The sequence below is a fragment of the Galendromus occidentalis genome, unplaced genomic scaffold (assembly GCF_000255335.2).
Source record: "Galendromus occidentalis unplaced genomic scaffold, Mocc_1.1 scf7180000077500, whole genome shotgun sequence".
In the NCBI taxonomy this organism is placed as follows: Eukaryota; Metazoa; Arthropoda; class Arachnida; order Mesostigmata; family Phytoseiidae; genus Galendromus; species Galendromus occidentalis.
Genome location: NW_003805488.1, coordinates 666,015 through 679,988, shown reverse-complemented (window position 1 = coordinate 679,988; position 13,974 = coordinate 666,015).

The window sequence follows — 13,974 nt, the reverse complement described above, 5'->3', positions numbered from 1 at the left end:
AGAGCGCCGAAACCCAGGGAGATAATCTGAAGTACAACTTGAGGCTCTCAGGTTTCCCGGGCACCTGTCGCCGTCGGGGAAAGCGAAAATTGCTGGAAACCTGCGAGCATCGAGCTGCGGGGACGTGGCCTCTATCAACGCGCCGCGCCGCGAGGTGCTGTGAGAGGGCGAATCATGGCTGCGGTCGGAGTCTCCCGCTGCAGGCGCCCACTGCATCCGTCGTATCGAGATCCGACAGCTTCCCTGTGCGCAGTACATAGCGAAACTATATACCTACATACTAGGTGGGAGGCTGCACGACCAGAGCGGTAATTAAGCCTCCGCTCGCATTCGGTAACCCCGGGAGGAGGGAACAAGCCAAGATAGGACGATGGGCTGCCCCGACGATAGGTCTATGTGGTAGTAGACTTTTTATCTACTCTGTTTCCGCGCTTTCTCCTGCTTTCAATAGAACTATTAATAGGCCAGCAGCTAGCTTCCTCGGTGAGCAAACACGGAGATATCAGATACCAAGGCACGTACACGGGTCGCGCACACCTTGCGCAACTCCATGACGGTATTCGACCCGAAAATTATCGCCGAGAGCGATCGGATCGACGTCAGAAGCGGCGATGTTCGCTACGGCGACGGATTGGAGGGTTCCACTCAACATGGCGAAAATCGACGACTCTGAGTCAATGATATTTCCGGATGCGATAATAATCAGCCTCCCCGTCCCCATTGAATGCCGGCCACTCGGGGATTTGACTTAGACGTAGCAAAGGCGGGAGATTAGCCCTCGATGACGGCAAAAAATCCCGGTACCTGAGTGAGGCGGACTGAGAAAGGGAGGAACATTCTCATACGGCGGCGGCTCGAATAGGTAATTACAATCTGAACCGATACGCTTGGAAAGCTCCCCGGCTACTCACGAGAACCGGTTTCGATTCGTTGTCGGGCCCTGGATTTTTTTGCGGAACGTATCTGATCGATGAGCACTCTGAACGCCTCGATTCGACTCCACTCTCCATTTAAATAATCGGAGAATCACGGTCGGGTTGCTCCGATTGTAGTCAACCGGCGTCGACGGCGGCTGAGGAGGGTTTGCCTAGTCTGACACAGTCTGCTGGCGTACCGAAGTCGACCGAAAGCCGGAGACGGAGCTGGTGAGGAACGCGGCAAGGAGCCGGAGAGCCCGCTGCGTGTCTCTTCTTCTCCAACTTCCGCTTCAACAAGTCGCCAAGCCAATTTTGGCCCGGGAGCTCTGTACCGGAAGGAGACGACAGCTTTTTGGAGCCGTTGTGTTCGAACACTTTTCTTTCTCACGAAGTCGCCAGCTCTGTCCACATGGAGTCGGATCATGACGAGAGACGTGAGGCGGAGCTTCCGGACCCCATTTCAATATTCGCATGAAAAGAAACTCAATACCGTGCTCTCTCAACAGAAACCGGCAGGCCAGTTCAGAGACATTCGACTTGAGGTCTCGAACGGAGAGTTCTCCGTCAGCAAACTCCCGAATAATAATCATCGATTGCAAGGGGTCTCTTTTCTCTGGGCAGAACGGTTCTAGCCGTGGGATCCGTCCGGATTGATCGCGAGAAAACTAAACGGCGTCATTTTACATTTCAGGCGGCATGCAGGTGCTGCGGGACACTTACGGGCGGTGGTACCAGAGGCCGTTCGATGCGCGAGAGTTAGGTTATAACGACGAAGTTGCAAATGACCTCTAGAACGGTCGTCTATTCCAATCATACTTTCCGGTCAACACTACCGGGAGTGATCCTGACTCTGTGTTTCCGCATGAACAACAAACCGAAGAATATATCACACGAACCTCCAAGCGCATTCCCTCACAGTTGTCCTTCACTCGGGTTCCCCACCGATCTCCTCTCCCCCTCATCTGCCCCCGTCCGTTGGATGGGAACATCATTGCATTTGATCCGCTCCATTTGGATTCCCGAATCATCAGAAGACTTCAGGCATTTGATAGAGATGCTCATCGCTGGAATTGAGCCGAGGCTCAGGTGTAGCGATGTTCTGCAGATCTCGAATTTAGATTATAGATATTCTGAGTTCCATACAGCTGGCTCTCCGACATGATTTTTTCTCCGCGCTATCTATACAATTGGACCTCAAACTTGAGCCACCTCCATAGGAGTCGTCCCCGTCCCTGTGTCGCTCCGCCGGCTCGACCTGTGGGTCGGTTTTATTCGTGAAACGCGGCCAGGTTCCTTGGGACCTCTGAGGACTTTTTGGGCCGGAGGAATAACGGAGTGTGTCCCGACGAGATACGAGAATCAGTTCTGCGGGGTTCAGAAGCTTTTTCGTGAGATGGATCTCGAATCAGTCCGTTTCATGACCGCAACCGGCATCATCGAAGACTCCCTTATTCCATATCATATCATATCATATCGTGAGGCAAGAAAAAAAACTAATGGTCTAAGTCAGAATAGACAGGTTTTTCGTCCGGTTGTAAAGGGAATAAATTAAAATTTGTGTGATTCTCGGACGAATCAAGAGTTTTTGTCAGAGTTCCCAGAACGAATCAAGAGTTTCCACATCCAGATGATATATGGGCCAATTGAGGTGTATATTAAAGGTTATTAGATCGCAGGAACCTCTCTTCTACGTAAGGGGAAGATTAACCCTCAAGTTGACGAAGACGGTAATTGTCACCTCCCGAGAGAAAGATCAAGAATCGAGGCCGAGTTGAGTTTTCCTGATCTCTATGAGAAATCCAGAAATAATTATTAACAAACTACCTCCCTACCTTCGACCCACGCCAGAAGTGATGGATACCGTATTGAAGTATGTATTAGTGACTCGATCGAATTATCATCGGAAAAAGATGACTACGGGCCGGACTTCCGGTCTGGGATGTTCTTCCGCGTTATCTCGGACAATATTGAATGTACGAAGCTAAGCCCCGGAGGCGGAACCGTTGCTCCACATAAATGAGTTCTCTTATAAAAAGACCCTCCGGACTCATCCTCGAGACTTCTGCGCTTTCAAACTTATTCGCGAGACACGATTCTCTAGGATGAGTCCTTTCCTCTACAAGTATTGCCGGACCGAGCTCGGGAGAAAAGGCTCGAAATGTTGCTCCGGCTATCTCGGGTAGTTGAGGATAAGGAGTTTAACTCTCTGAGCGGGATTGTTGGTATTGATGACGAGTCCTACGGGAGACCCCTCGGCCTCACCCCTGAAATCCCCGTAGTTTCCGAGTTATTCGCGGATTTCGATTTTGAAGTTGACGTGTCCCTCTCGGGAACGTTTAGAGCTACGAGAAAAGAGTCGAGACGAGGGGAGATGAAGCGCGATGGCCTCGACGAATATCCCTCGAACAGTATCGACCGAATCTCGATGGTTTTCGATTCATTCTCGGATTCCAATTTGTCTATCCCTCGAACCGAGCTTCGCGAATAATTCGAAAACCGTTGCTATTTGGGTGGTGCTTTGGTAGAACATATCGTTCGGGTTATCGAGCACTATTATATGAACGGAGAGAATCAGATCATTTATTTCTGCCATAAGAAAATAAAACGGCCCGTTTAAACGGTCCGTTTTGCCGTTTCCTATAGAATAAAGGAGCAATGTCGGTCTGTTACCGTGCCAATTTCCAGTGTTTTCCTTCCAATAGAGAGGGTTCGAATTATGCGACACCCCATACTCGCGTGTATGACGAACCTTCCCGTTCCCGGAAATGCAACCGAACAGGAATGAATGACCTTTTATGCTGCGGACGTCTCAGACAACGAACTTCGCACACATGAAAGGTTGCGAATGAAAATTTCTAGAGACCAAGAATACATCACGCACATTCGCATACCGGCGAGAACGAATATACATGAAGATTCTAGAATCTCGAGGAGATTCAGTGCAGAATAGGGGCACGGCTCGAGGGATCGAGGGGGTTAGTGAAAAATGTTATGCTTTCTTTAGCGCAACCTAGGCCATCCAAAAATGGTTCCTACGCAGATGTCGAGCCTCTCGTCACTTGAAAGCTCCCGGATGTCTCCAGCGATGGATCAGTTACGCTTATTTGCCACCTCCGATTCCCTTGGTTCCCTCGAGACGTGTTTTTCGTGTGGGTGGTGGCTGAGTATCTAGTGCGTAGCAGCCGCGCGCAATCAGGACTCAGGACGCCACCGTCCTCGGGGGGATCCGAGTTCGATTACCGAGGCCGGACGATATAATATTCATTATGGAGGAATTGAGGTCCTTCTTTCAGAGACAAGCTCAAGGAATGAGTCTTAAGGCCGGACAAAGGAATAGCGCCCACGCCGGATCCCTATCCTGCCACTGCTGAGGTGGCCGCGTGAATAATTTTCGAAAATATTTCCCCGATCGATTTGCGATTGCCAGCGAGAACCGTCGCTAGAATAACTTGGCAAGGAGCTTATCTCGTATACTGAACGGAAAGTGGAGGTGATTGAGTCTCGCAAATCATAGGGGATATCGCTTTCAGAGCTAAAGCTCAACGACTCCAGAAGCATGATAAGCGATCGAATGAAAAAGCAGCGATTTTCACACGAATCGTCCGGGAAGTTTTCGGGAGGGATTCGGTCGGAATTGTCGGACGACGAGCTCCCAGGAAAGGCCCGAAACATGGAAATATCTGGAATACTGATGCCGAGACGAGGAATATAATCGGGGGAACTTCCAGGGAGATATGGGCAAGCATTTAGAGAGCGAGAACCGAGAATGATAATGTATTCGATGATGCGGAAGTGATGCGATGGTGTCTTCGTTCGGTTGGATCGAGTCTCTGAGTTTGCCTCCGATGACCTAAATTAGCGTTTCTCGAACTAGAGGAACGCGTCTCCCGGGGAGACGCGAAGTTTCCCTAGAATTCCCAACCGACCGATTTTTCGTCTCAGAGAGGTCACCCAGCTCATTGCTAGTCTACAATAAGTCTTTAATCATTGTACGATTGATCGGGGAAGCCATATTCCATGGAGAAAACGGCACTGGGACATGTTCAGATCGAAAATTTTCATTCTCAGGTATACGGAGATCTCCATGGGAGACGCTAGCGCCCCTCGTAATGCTTAGGGGAGACGTGGAGGAGAAATTTTGAGAACCGCTGTCTTAGACCTTCATTTCACTGACAGATCACTAAATTATGGTGCTACCTATGCTTGATGCCAAGGGAATTCTTGTTTCGATCGCTTCCGCGCTTCGCAACCATTCTCCATGGAAGCGGAGGCGCCTCTTCTACGGAAGATCGATGTCCATCGAGCAGGTATTGGAAACTCATATCTCTTCTGACCAACGCTGTCGTTTGATTTCGCTCCATGCTGAGATCATTTTCCATGACGTCCGCTGACGGTGGGGCCCTGGTTGGTCAAGTTTTTTTTCAGGTGGGGTTTGCTATATACCAAGTTCGCAGGCTCTGGAGTTCCTCATCCAAACTTTCCGCTGGCCGTGGAACGTTCTTGCTTGGAGGGCTCGTTGTCTCCGACAGTCGTGAGCTGAGAGGTTTCTCACGGTAGATGCCCCATTACTGGGGAAGTTCTGCATCCCTAACGTTCAGATTTTGCAAGATTCTCGGGTGATTCATCTTGCGAAGTCTTTCCATTGAGTGTGTGTAATTTCCAGCCTTCCGGGTCACATAGAGGCATAGAGTTTCGTGGAATGCCCAACTCATCGTCGAGTTTCTGTGAATTACTCTTTCGGGTCGGCGTGACGACCACTATTATCTCCGAAAGAAAAGGTCCCAGGAGCGAGGAGTTGATGCTCCCGTGGTATTTCCGAAATAGGACGCATTTCACACCGCTACCGCTGTCAGCACGGCGTGTTGTTGGAAGGGTCGGAGGTCTCGAGAGTCCAACGCTCTTCTCGGAGAATCGTGACCTCAGAGCTTATATGCATCACACTGGCGGTTCGCAGTGCAGCGCGCCCTTATCGAGTATCCAGATCATGCTCAAGATACCACAAAGATAGACAGAGACATTGGACTGACAATCGGCGGAAACTCCATATCGATGCCTGTTGAAAAATTCAAGTCGACCAATCGTCGACTCCTAATTAATCGTTGACTCACTCGGACAGTCATTTTTGTGTCCTCCGGTTCTTTATTCGACGTTAGAGAACTTCAGCCTCTTGTTGGAGGTCGGTAGAGTGTGAGCAGTCATCTGTTGTGAAACATGCTCACATTTTACGGGACGGCGGTGACCGATGACAGCCAAAGATGGGAAAGGCTCCTTCGGAAGTTGTGAACGTCTGAGTCTAGGGATTCGCACGCCGGTTCCCAATATGAGCGCTCGAACTGACCATGCCGAGAGTCGTGATTCCAGCTCCGGTAGGATAGAGAGTCTCCCGTCCAATGAATCCCTCAAAAGCACTTCCTCAGATTTGCTGGCCCTATGGCTCTTCCTTCGGTTCGCGCGACATTCTCAGCATTCTGCAATTCGCTGATGGATAGCTTGGGAACGGATTCTTCCGCACGTTCCCGGAGCTCTGGACGAGCAGATCGTACTTTAGCTCTTTGTGATCCCACTCAGAGCGTGGAGTCCGCGCCCACCGATTGCGCGTAAACTCTGCACAACATGCCACTCGGGAATTGCGCACCGGATGGAAGACTTCAAGTCGGGCGACGAAACTCGCGGAGAAAGATCACCATGCGCACCCTTCTTCGCACCTTACGCACTGCTGTTACATTCTCGATACCATTTCTGCAAGATCAGCGCATTCCTCATCTCGCTCATTGCTCCATCTCCTACACGCTCTCTTCCGTCAATTGTTATTTAAGAAATTTTCGGATTGACCTGTAACTAGAGAGGGATTCGGAATTCAAAAGATACGGAACCGCTTCCCTGCTTGCGGCAGGATGCGGGCGACCTGATTCCCATGCGGATGATTGCGGCTCTCTGACCACGGAATCAGTTTGGAGTCAGATGCAGAAGGCTTTGATAGTGGAGATCACACTGCGAGTGAGTAGCAAGTCTACCATAGGCTTTCTCGAGACTCATGACGCATGTAGCGGCGTAGAGCAGCCATTTTAGTCAAAGACGCAGACAGCAGACCTAAATGAAGTACTTCAGGAGAACCACCACTCTTTTCCCTTGGCGCGACACCTGAAGAAATTGATCGCAGATGGATCTGTACACTCGGATCGCGCCTTCCAAGAGTGCGGAAAGATGCCAAATTCTATATAGGAGACATGGAATATGACTGGGCCCACTGCGATATGTCTTTGGAAGCGGCTCCCGTTCGCCGCCGGATTTCCACTCAAGCTGAGACGGCTATTGCCTTAGGCGGCAAGTTTTTCGGAGTCAGGATCAGCTCCAGATTGGCCTAATGGCGGCATAATTCCAAATATGATGATAATGATCTGACCTTTTGGGAACTACCAGCGATGAAAACAGAGTGGTGGAAGGGTCCGAAATCTGCGCAAAGACATCGACTCACACGTGGAGCGATGCACGGATACCATCACTTGATATGCACGAGAAGACAAAACCACGACGTCGACGACGATTGCACTTGTACTCTCTGTGGCGAGACCTGTGAGACATACCTCCTGTACAACTGCCACCAGGCGGACTTTGACTGGGAGCTCGAGAGGGCCCAACCACCGTAGTTTCAAACATGTATACACTGATAACTGTGATATAGAAAACTAACTACTCCTAAACATAGGAATAAAAGTCCTTTAATCATAATTCCAAATACGGCACTGCCCGCTCGAGAGGAAGTCGAGCTCCAGTCGGTGATCTCGATTATGGCAGGGGCATATGGCGGACCTCAGTATCAACCTGAATGGGAATATCATGATTGAGATTGCCGGATGAGGGAGGTGGATCCGGGGAACGATCGATGATCTGTCGGATCTGCCTGTGAATTGATTTCGCTAGCATTTCTGGAATGAATCTATGATCAGATAATACCGGAGCGGACTGTCCTCTCCATGCCAGCTGGTACTCGAGTGAGTCTCTCACGAGAGAGAGCATCGATCCCACCATATACAATTCTCGAGACACTGTCGGCAGTTCTTGATTGAACTCGCCGTTGAACTGCTCGATTCGCTCGCTGAAGTCTCTATATCCAATCGTGTGTCGATACTTTTGGGCAAGTTTGTCATGGCCGAAGAACTGAGAAGCGATCTGGTCCCAATAGGCGAATTCTGCGGTGCCGTGACATTCAAACCTTCTGTGGAGAAAACTGCCGATTTCCTTCCTTTTCTCCGCGGCGACTCGACTGATTTCAAGATAGGACGTATGCTTTTCTTGCCTGCTTCGAAGAGCTTGGCCAGAGCTCGAATTCCAAACACGGGGTCGTCGGAGGAAAAAACCAGATCTTGCGATGACGGTGAATTGATCTTCACAACTGTTCCTGATCTCCCAGCGCTGAATCTAGCGGGACATTTGGTATCTGCCGCAGTTTCGCTCGATGCACCCCCCACGAGCCCGAGACGTTTTGCGAAAGTCTCCGACGTTCGCACCCGCGATCGATAAGTTCTATTACGCTCGGAAAGTCCCTCACATGGTGAGCGCAGACTCCCGCTCTCCGATGACTTCGCGTCCCTGAGGTGCGTTGGACGACTCCGTTCCCAAGATGATGATGATGATGACGATGGGGAGCCATACTCCTCTGCGGGCTCCTGACAAGCCCATCCCGCGCTATCGCAAAGAGTCTCTGCGAACCCGATATGGGGCGCTCTTGTATTCTCGGTATTCCTCACATGTCTCTCAGTCGCTGATTGTCCTGCTCTGCTCCTCGAGCCCAAGGAGCTCTCCTCGATCATCTGGAGGGTTTCGCATTTGCGAGACTTCCGGCTCTGGGAGGGAACCTCGAGGAATCTCAGGGCATTCGTCTCTTTTTTGGAACGCGAGCCAATCCCCTGAGCTCCGACTGACTCTCTGGCTTGCGAAGATATCTCGTGAACACGCGGCTGCGCAGGAACGATGCTGTTGTTATTCACGGCAGGATCCGATTCAACAATCGTTGTTTTGGGGACGGTGCTTATGCTCCGGGAGCCCCCTCTGTCGGCTTCAGCTTGCGTTGCCCCCATGCGTGTCCCCTTTTCGGCCGTCAGACACGGGAGACACGCCACCTGATCTCTCTGGGAAATCCTCCAGCCAAAACAGGCGAGTCCCACGGACACGACCTGCCTCCCTCCCAGAGACGTTCCTGATTCTGTGCGTTCGGGGTCGGGATAATTCGTTGTCCTTGGCGGAGGAGGAGATCAATCAGCAGATCGACCGGCAGTATCGGAGTTTTTTTGAGCATCAGCATGGAGCCGAGAGGAGCATCATCGTGCTCAGCATCGCACCGGATTAGAACCAGTCGGGAGAACATTTCCCCTTGAAAAAGATTTCTTCCCTCGAGATCGACGGAGCCTCCCTTCATCCTCCTTCCGGGACTACGGTTGGGAGGATCCATTTTTTTCACGACCCCGCAATTTCCTTTTCCGGAATAGTCTTGCCCCCACGGATATGAACATCAAGAAAAAGAACATCAAGGCGGAGCCGCCCTCACCTGAAGAGAGCTGTCAAGAGGGGTTCTCGGAGGGCTTCCGTGGTCATTTTGAACTCACGAATATTGCGACGGGGACAATCGACCTGTCGATCCGCAAGGCTGAGTTGATTCCACGATTAGTCGGAGGTCTCCCTCCTCGTCTCGACACACCTCATCCAGCGAAATTTCCTATGATCAATGCGACCACTGCGCCAGGGACATCATTGAAACTTTTCACAGCTGGGAACACGGAGTCTACCAAATGAAAATCATATACCTCTTCCTGATTTAAGTGAGAATGTTTATTAGTTTCCCGAGAGAATTCAACGGCACCATATTTGCTCACAAAATCCCTCAATGATAAATCCCCCTCCGGATCGAGTCAAGAATCTCATGGAGGATCCACTACATGGAGATTCTGATACTCAAAGGAGACATTTTTCCTCAGATTTGTGCATAGGTGAATCGAAGGGACACTGGAAAGCGTCGCTGAACCCATTGGAGCTCTGGAGATTCACGTTGGTTCTATACTTCTTCAGGGAGTGAACTGCATCGAGGTACGATGCCACTCGCTTTTTCGTCATTGTTTCGCATGAGACCATTGCATAGACCAGGAAAAATGACTGTTCCGGCGTGAAGGTGTCCGACAAGGACGGCAAAGATTCAGGATTGTCGATCTCACTGAAGGCCGAGTATATCACATTGAAACCACTCTGATCGGCAGTGTTTTCGTGTAAGCTCAATTTCCCATCAAATTTATGCGACGTGTTGAACGGAATGGGCAGAGAGAACTTCTCTTCCATGCAGCCATAATATTCCTGGAAATCACGTTCGGGTGAAGCGACGTTAAGGAAATTCTCAAGAACACGGCAGAAGATGATTGTGGGAGCTCGAATTTCGCTTTCCGCCACCTGTCTTGCAGTTCCTCGAAAACTTACTGCCAGCTTTTGTTGCTTCGCCATAAGGTGGAAGTCTTGTCTGAAGTTCCCCAGATTATCGGTCGTCCACGACTTCGAGTCGAAGGCGTGGGCCAGTTCGTGCGATATTAGTCTTCCGATCGCTGCCAAATTGAACCAGGAGGGAAAAGCCCCAACGTAGAACGGGAAACAAAGGAGCGTCGGTGGGATGAGAGCGAGATTCGAAGTCCTGTAGTAGCGGGCGTTCGCCGCCTGAAAGATTCGTTCTCAGACTATGAGTTGACGAGAACAGCGGAGAAGACCACAGTGATCACTCAGTTCATGAGGAAGACTTGTCGCTGTTCGGTATCCCCACCTCGAAAGTGTGTACCCAGGTATCCCGGTATAGAACACTCGGATTGCTGAATTTCCGGCATGTATCGATCAGGATATTCTGCTTGACTGTCAGCACATTCTTGAGGAAATTCGGTCCCATATCGAAGCCGTACTCTTTCTTCTCGGGAGAATCGAATTCCTCGGGATACCCAATATGGACGATCGTGTCCTCCAACTTCTGCATGGTCAGCAACCTGAATCGCGGCTCCCAGGCCTCTCGAGCAGCGATGATCTGCACTCGGAATCGAATGGAACCACTGAAGGTCGAGCCTTCAATGCAAGCTATACAACGGAGCCCTGACAAAATTCAGGAGACATATTGGAGCGACTAACTTTCGCGTAGGAGAGCACCATCCTATGCGTCAATGTGCGAATATTGAGCAAGTCGTATTCGGAGAGTAGCTCGCGTCCCAACATTGCCGCGTAGCTCAGCGGAAGGAGTTTCCCGGCCTGCGGAGGAAGGGAAACCCCGGTCAATCGCAACGCGCTGATTCCTGAATCTCCGGAAAATCGGCCTCGAAAAATAACTTACAGCGCGGTCGCAATCACTCCTGATCCTCGGACAGAGTTTAACCCGGACCTCTCTCTTGAGGTAAGCACATACCGAGGCCAGGAACCAATGCGCCAAGTAATTTTTGAAACTCCGCGATAGAGCTTTGTCAGAACCCAGCTCGAGCGTCGCGAACACCGTTTCGTAATCGTCGATGAAAACGTCTGTTTTCCCATGGACTCTCAGCCAGTCTCCAAAATGGGGTTGAAGATGTGAGACCCAATCGAAGTTGCCGAGAGATTTAAGACCTCTGAGGGTTCCGGTGTAATTCAGTCTTTTGTCGCTTTCGAGACGTCCGAGGCAAATGTGGACGCTTTGTATGTCGTTTCCCGTCGAAACTATTCTACTCTTATTCCAACCCATGTCGAAAATATCGTTCGCTCTCGCGAGGAAGTTCTCCACGCCTCGATACGCCGGGTCGTTGCGGAGGATTGGACGTTTTCTAACTTCGCTCATCTCTCCGAAGCACTTCTTGAAAGATTCGACCTTATCTTTGATCCCTTTTGATTTTCCCAACCACAAATCTCGCAGTCTCGATTTCCTCTCAGTCTTCCTCTGCGATTTTCTCGACGTCGTTTTCTTCGATTTTCTCGGCGTTGTTCGCTGCTGTGTCTTCGGCGTTGTCGTTTGCAATTTCCGTGGTGTTGTTCTCTGCGATTTTTTCGATTTTTTTGTCCTCTTCGATTTGGCCGGCGTTGTTTTCTTTGATTTTGCCGGCGTTGTCTTCTTCGCGTTTTCCGGCGTAGTTTTCTGCGATTTTTCCGTCGTGGTTCCTTGGGATTCCTCCGGCGTCGTGTTCGACTTCTTCTTCTTCTTCCTACTGCCGCGACTGCTGCGCCTCATCATCAGCACGTCCTTCTTCAGATCTTGCAGAGGAGTCCGGTATCCAAGCGCGCTCTCGATCAAGACGATCTTCTCTTCATTTTTAGATCGATTCCGTAAAATCGATAAGTCAACGATCGGCGTTGTCAAGCCCAAGTGTACCGAAAGGTAGAACAGGCTGTCGACACCGGATCGACCCTCGGTTTTGGGTTCCTCGAACCAGTCCAATCCGGCAGCCTCGAATATGTCTCTGATGAACTCAACACTCTCTTCGTGATTGTCTCCTTCGCCAACGGCTCTGCAGCTGTTGACCAAGGCGGCTAATTGTACTTCCGATTGCGTCAAGTCCCCGTCCGAGTTGTTCACCTTCTTGGCGAGTTCTCGGAGCTTTCTCTTGCCCAATTCCTCAAGCGTGTGCGACACCATCTTGGTGTAACTGGTGAAAAACTTAGCTTTCGATCTGCGGTAGTGGCTCGGTTTGGCCAGGGTTGCCGGGTAGCCGGCGCTGCACGTATACTCGTAGAAGTCATCGCAAGGATCGCCGCTCCTGTTCACGGAACGGTAGATTATGCTCGACGCCAACTCTTTAGCGAGTTCGATGTCGGCCTCAATGTCTTCGTCCTTCAACTCTGATCTTCTTGGAATCTGGGGCGTTGTTCGCGTCGTCGTAGATCTTCTGCTCGAACGTGAGCTGAGCTTGGTGCGCTTCCGCGGAACCGTGACACTGTCCACCAACAGCGCAGTGAAGAGCAAAAATGAATAGACCCACATAAATGAATGAAGGTGAGTCGTTTACGGTGGAGAACTGACAGACCTCAGGGCCATTCGTTATCGTCATTGAAATCACACAGCTTCTCAACTTTCAAGCCGACAGCTGCGTCTGAAACGGATACGACGAGAATGAATGCGCTATGATCGTCTCCGGGCCTGGGATCTTCTAATCCGTGGTCATTCGGGATGCGCCGAGAGAATCATTGACGAGGGTAGACAAGTACGGAAATAATGACTGATTCTCGGAAGTCTAACAAGATGCTTATCACGATTTCTATCCCCGCATTCCATAGTTGTACTAATTTACAAACTCGCGGCACTCGGAGGTCGTCATCAGGACAAGGAAACGGCGATTGGCACTTTCGTCCTGGAGCTGAAGGGGATGCGGGCTGGGGACCGCACCGCGCAGTTCCCTTTGCCGAATTCAGGGTCGCCGTTCTCGACGATTGCCTCCAGGGAAGCGGGGGAAACTGCCACGGATTTGCGCCGTTTCGAGAGCTAGGGGCGCCATCTCTCGAGATGAATCGCTGGGAATTTGAGATCTTCTGGGGAGAGTCCGAGGAAGGAGTCGATCAAGGGCGGCATCTTCGCAGTCCGCACCGAAGGCCACTCCGCCTGGTCGTTCCTCTCAGTCAGTCCTAGAGGTGAACGCTACCCGGCCGAGCTCCGGGTAGCGTTCACCTCTACCTCACCGGCGCGTGCCTTTCTTGTCGATAGATTCCTATGTAATGGCACCACATCCTGTCAGTTGTATCCGGGACAATTTTTGACTGCTCAAGAGAGCTCAAGACAGCAACTCCGGAGATCGACCCCATGGTTTATTATTTACAATCGGGTGAGTTGAAATTATACAATCAACATTACTCGAAAATTATGCTGAATACGATTAATTTGCAATAGCCTAATATATGTACATCTACATAAACTATAATCAAAATATTTACACTATCTACATTACCTACATAAAAAAACTAGAAACGAGTTCCAGGAGAGGAACTCCCGTCGTGAGATCTGAGCACGACGGGCCGCACGTCGAGATCCGAGGGGACATAAGCCTCGTTTTCGTGTCCCGCTTCGATGCCTCCCGCTTTCGATTTC